The sequence below is a fragment of the Mesoplodon bidens genome (assembly GCF_964165515.1).
Source record: "Mesoplodon bidens genome assembly, chromosome: 2".
Classification (NCBI taxonomy): domain Eukaryota; kingdom Metazoa; phylum Chordata; class Mammalia; order Artiodactyla; family Ziphiidae; genus Mesoplodon; species Mesoplodon bidens.
Window position 1 is genome coordinate 156,818,353 of NC_138177.1, and position 6,000 is coordinate 156,824,352.

Here is a 6,000-nt window from a genome sequence, read left to right on the forward strand (position 1 = left end):
GTCCAAACGCCTGAGAGACAGGAGATCTGAGGGCAGGGAAAGATCGACATCCCAGCTCAAGCAATCAGGCAGGAAGTGCTGAATTCTTCCTTCCTCCACCTTCCATTTTAATTCAGGCCCTCAGTGAGTCGGATGATGTCCACCCACATGGGGGAGGGCAAACCATTTTACAGAGCCCACCAATTCAAATGCTATTTTCATCCAAAACACCATGACAGACACATTCAAAGTAATGTTGAGCTAAATCTCTGGGCACCTCATGATCCGGTGAGATTGCCACACAAAATTCACCATCACAGGATGCATAGCTGAAGCTTGAGTCTCGAGTGAGGCCAAGTACTTCCCTTCTCCTTGGATTTAAGCCTTGAGAACAGCATCTTTAGGTGAGCCCACTAATTCCATCCCCCAGTATAGAAGCAGGAAGTACCATCAAGAGCTCGCCACAGGGATGCTGACATGCACAATGACCTCATCTGCCAAAGGACATGGGACTGGTCAACACCCACCCAACTCTGATCAATCAGATGGCAGCTTCTCCTTCTTTGGGGGGCAGTGTGGAGTCCTAAAGGGATCAGGCAGGGGATAACTTGTATGGGGGAGTAGCTGAAGCATTTCTTCCCACTCCTGATTCCAAGAAGGGCAAAGGGAATGAACATTTTGAAGGTTTTGGTCAAACTGTCCTCCAGAAAGATCGCATCAATTTCCATTCTCACCAACAGCACAGAGGAAAGTGCATCTTACCACATCTCTGCCAGAAATGATTATTATTATTTTGTCAGGCAGGCTATGAATCTGCAAGTTGCTTGCCTTGGACACCATCTCCAGAACTTGTTCTTTCTTGCCTAAGTTGCTATGACTCTGATGTCTGGCAGGGTGAAATGAAACTGAGCACTTCTGCCACAGTGGTTTAGATTTGGGATTGGGGAAATAGCTAGATCTTAGCTAGATCTCAGTATGACCCCTAGGGTATGGGAGTCCAGGGTGGAGGCTCCTTTTTGGGTGGAGTGCCCATCGAGTCCTGTCTCTGGGTGCCATGCAGGTGGGCATGGACAACCAGAAAGCAGTGGCTGGAGCTTAGCTGCATCCCAGAGCAGGCTGAGCTATTTCTTTCTATTTCCACTGAGCTCTGTGCCCACAGTGGCCGAAAAGATGGTTCCCTTGTGACCCATTCCATTTAGGTGTCTTGATGATGAACCCTCCTCACCAAAGAAATCTGCCCAGGGTCTTTTCTCTGTTTCCCTACAGACCCAAGCTAACATGCACATTTTTTTTTTTTCAAAACCTTTTCTAATTTGACCCACAAAAATAGTTGTTATAATTGGCATTTCTTTGACTACTAGTGAGGTTGAACCTTTCTTCCTAGGTTTATTGGCTATTTGTCCCTCCACTTCCGTGGACTTGCTGTTTCTGTCCTCTGCCAATTTCTCCCTGAGGATTTCCTGGTGGTTTGACTGGCCTCAGAGCATCCTCTTCCTTTGCTGGGTGAGGCATGGTCTCCGTCAGCACAGGCCTTTTGGGTCCTGAGCCTTTACGGGTGCGCTTGGATGTATTTTTGTTGGTGGTGGTAGCACTTGGCATTTTTGTCTACAAGTACTTTCCTGGGAAGCTGTGTCAGCCCTGCAATTAGCTCCCTCAATCAGGAAAGCAGCTCATCGTGAGATTAGACACAGCTCAGAGGCTGATTGCTGGGAATTTGGGAGAGAGCTGGCGGGCAATAATCTCCTGCTTTCTCTCTTTCTCTGTGTCTCTTTTCCTTTTCCCATTTTAAATAACTGCTTGATTGTAAAGAGGGATGATTCACACTTGAGATTTATTCTGTAACTTTGTGGGGAGGTTAAGAGAAAAGAACTACCTCTCCTCTTCCCCCTCCCCTCCCCAAGCTCCCAGATCCCTTCTGTTCCATTTGCTCCCACAGAAAGGCAGGAAGAGGGGAAAAAGGATGCATCTTTGGCTGGGCCCGCCCTACAGGGGCCGGGGCAAAATCAGACAGCCTCCCTCACTCTGATCCTCACTCTGGGAACCCACATCCTAACTGCAAATCTCCTCCTAACCCACCACCCCATCTAGATCCAGTACCTTATGTCTCGCACTGTCAAAAAAATACTTTCTATGTCTAACTCCAACCCTTCTTTTTTTTTTAAACATTTTTTAAAATTAATTAATTTATTTATTTTTAGCTGTGTTGGGTCTTCGTTTCTGTGCGAGGGCTTTCTCTAGTTATGGCAAGTGGGGACCACTCTTCATCGCGGTGCACAGGCCTCTCACTGTCGCGGCCTCTCTTGTTGCGGAGCACAGGCTCCAGACGTGCAGGCTCAGCAGTTGTGGCTCACGGGCCCAGCTGCTCCACGGCATGTGGGATCTTCCCAGACCAGGGCTCGAACCCGTGTACCCTGCATTGGCAGGCAGATTCTCAACCACTGCGCCACCAGGGAAGCCCCAACCCTTCTTAATGAATTTCATTTTGGTTGGTTTGCAAGAATAATTTATTCCAATCTTCTCTGCTGCCTTCCTCTGCAAGTACTGGCCAGCCTTCCCCTCCCTCCCTCCCAGCATCCCTGTATTCCTGCTTCCCTTCGTCCCTCTTTGCTCCCTCTTCCTTCCTTCTTGCCTTCCTTTCCTTCTCTTTCTCTCCTTCCCTTCCTCCAACAAATCCTTATTGAGAACCCACCATGTGTCATGCATTGTTTTAGGCATGGAGGCTAGGCATTGAACAAACCAGATAAAGTCCCTGTCCTCGTGAAGCTTACATTCTACTTGGGGAACAAGACAATAAAGAAATACACATACATTCATATTGTAATGACAGGTAGTGATCAATTCAACGGAAAAAGGCAGAACAAGGAGGTGAATAGCAATAAGGGATGCTTTTTCTGGTGGGCAGCGACCGCGTCTTTGAGGAGGTAACTCTTAGTAGAGAGCTGAATGAGGTCACATGGGTATCTGTGGGGTGGGGGTGGTGGGGGAGTGTGCCGATGCAGGAGCAGCAAGTGCAAAGGCCCTGAGGCAGGAACATAATTGGTGTATTGTGGCAGCAACATCGTAAGTGAAGATTGGAGATTTGGCAATGAGGCTGGAGAGATGGGCAAGGACCAGTCATGCAGGGTCTGGTAGGCCATGATGAAAATTTGCTTTTTTATTCTAAATAGGATGGGAAGCTACTGTCGGTTTTTGAGCTGAAGAGTCACATGATCTGACTTAGCTGTTTAATGCCTCATCTGGCTTTTCTCTGCTGATTAGACTGTAGAGGGGCAAGAGTAGAAGTAGAGAAATAACCCAAATAACACTTTTTTTTCTCTCAGTGAAATAACCCCCTCCCTCCAGCTGACAGCAGGGAGCATTTCAGCTGGAAGTGTCACAGGCAGCTCAATGACTGTTCAGTGAGGCAAAGCCCAGAAGCCACCAAGGTGTAATTCGTCTTTTACAAAGAGAGGAGTTAAAAGGACAGATTATAAAACTCAGCCCAGTGGCTTTTTTTTTTTTTTAAATAAGCATCTACTGATTTCTTTCTCTTTCAGATGTTTTGTTGAACAAATTATATTCTTGACATTTTGGGGACCTTCTATGTTTTCCCAAATGCTGCCTAATGATACCACAGTGCAACTAAGACTCATTTGTTGGCAGAAATAATGGAAAGTTGTTCATTTCTACAAAAGAACAAACCTCTGTGCTCTTATTATTATGGTCCTTATTATTGAGGCCATTATTATTGCTAGAAGCATGTGTCAGGTGGAGTGAAGCAGGAGGGAAGGTGAAAAACATCTGGGAAGGGAAAAGGGGGAGCCTCTGGGGAAGTCAGAGCATTTGGAGTCAACCTTCCAGGGTACAGATTTCACCTGCACTACCTGCTCGTTGTGTGACCTTGGACAAGTGACTCAACCTCATCAAGCCTCAGTCTCCTTATCTGTAAATTGGGTACATAAATATTATCTACATCATTGGATTGTTGAGGAGTACATAAGATATTTAAATTATTTCTAGAGAGATGGAGTATTGTAACATTTAGGATTAAGTCTGGTTGTGACACACTCAAAGTAACAGTGGTTTAACAAGAGGATGTTTGTTTCTCTTTCACCTACAAGTCTGATGTAGGCAATGCAAGGCTGGTGCCAAGTCTGCTCCATCAAGTCCTCAGGGACCGAGGCTATTTCTAGGTCCCTGGTCTATAACAGTGGCCAAAGCTCCATCCATCATGCCTACTGTCCAGGCAGCAGGATGAAGAAGGGAGACAAAGAGGGTGTCAAAGGACACGCGCCAGCTACCTTTAAGGGAGGCTCCCCAAAGCAACTACATGGCACTTCCACTGATCTCATTAGCTAGAACTCAGTCATATGACCATATCTGACTGTAGAGGATGCTGGGAAATGTAGTCTTTATTCTGGGATGCCTTTTGTCCCGGCCAAAAACGGGGGATTCTAATTCAATGGAAAAAAGAGAAACTGGATATTAGGCCATAAGTGGAGGCTCTGCCACAGGTGGCCCTGTGGAAGGAAGAAGAGGAAGAGGAAGAAGGCAGGGAGAGAGACCCAGAAACTACCACACACATTAGATTTTGTTTCTCTTTCTCCCCCTGTCTCTCTCCTCCATAACCAGTCAGCCACCAAGTCCTGTTGGCTCTACAACCTAAAAATTCTCTTAAATCCATACTCTCCCCTCAGTGTCTGTGGAGACAGCCCTAGTTCAGACTTCATCATCACTCACTAGGGCCATCATTTCAAAGGCTCCTCACTGCCTCTTTTCCCAACCTGTGGTCCCTCCTTTTTGCTAAAGAGTTGCTCATGATTGAGATCCAATGGGGTCCCCACTGCCTACAGGATAAAATCCAACCCCTTGAGCTCAGCCTTCAAGACCCTTCAGGATGGTGCCCAATTTCTTGTTGCTTCTGCTCATATGCTCTTCCTGGCAGCCAGGCAGAATATTTTGCTGTTAGCTGAATAAGCCACATTCTCTGTCTTTGAACTTGCTTTTTCCTCTACTTTTCTCTCTTTTCTGCTTGCAAAGATACTATTCATGCTTTAAAACCCACATCAGATGTCCCTTCTCTGTGAAGGTTTTAGAACTGTGCCACTTATTTGACTATTTGCCCTCAAGTCCATCCTTGTTCTTCCTCTTCTCTTCTTATCATTGGGGGTAGGGGATTGCTTACTCCTGCAGGCTGTGTTTTCTAGGCTCCTGGCAAGCTGCCTTTTGGCTGGGTTTGACCAATCAGAGGCATTGGCAGTAGACCGGAGGATGGAAGGGAGAAGCTGGGGGCATTTCTCACCTTTTTCTTTGCCAGGAGCAGCCATCTCTGGCAGCAACTACATCTTCTGCCAGACAGTGACCCCTCTGAGGTTCCAGATTCTTCTGTGCAGCCTCTCATGCAGTCTAACTCTCTGTAGGGAAAATATGGTTTCTGGGATCTCATAAAACCATCTCCTCTCACTGTTCTTTCATTCCTAGGGGTGCTAGAGGCTTCCTGCCATTGCAAATTTTTGGATGGTGCAAATTTGACTGCTCAACTCTTATATCACCTGTGCAACTAATCCCCTGCATTAAATTCCCACTGTGTGAAACATGTAAAATGGTTTCTGTTTTCTTAACCAGACCCTAACCGATTCAAGTGCCTAGCCTAGTACTTGGCATAGAGTATGTGTTCAGTAAATAGCTGTTGAATGAAGAAATGAATGGAGCTTTCCCATCCCCTCTAACCACGGTCTTCCCTGGCTCCTCAGTCATTAATTGACTATAGCATGCATTGCACTTGTTTGTGGATTCATCTCTCTTGGCCACGAGACACAGCTGGTAGTTGGGTATGCAGACTTGAGAATCCAGACATCCTGACTCGTGGCAATGTTTCTTCCACCTTCTGCAGCTGGGAGCTGGGAAGAAAGGGAGCGGAAAATCGAGTGCAGGGGGTGGAGGGTTCTCTACAAGCCTCTCTGCCTCTCTTATATTAAACACAGGGCCTTGCTTCTGGTTCAGGCAAGGATTTCTGAGTGAGTTTAGGCAGTAACATGAGGG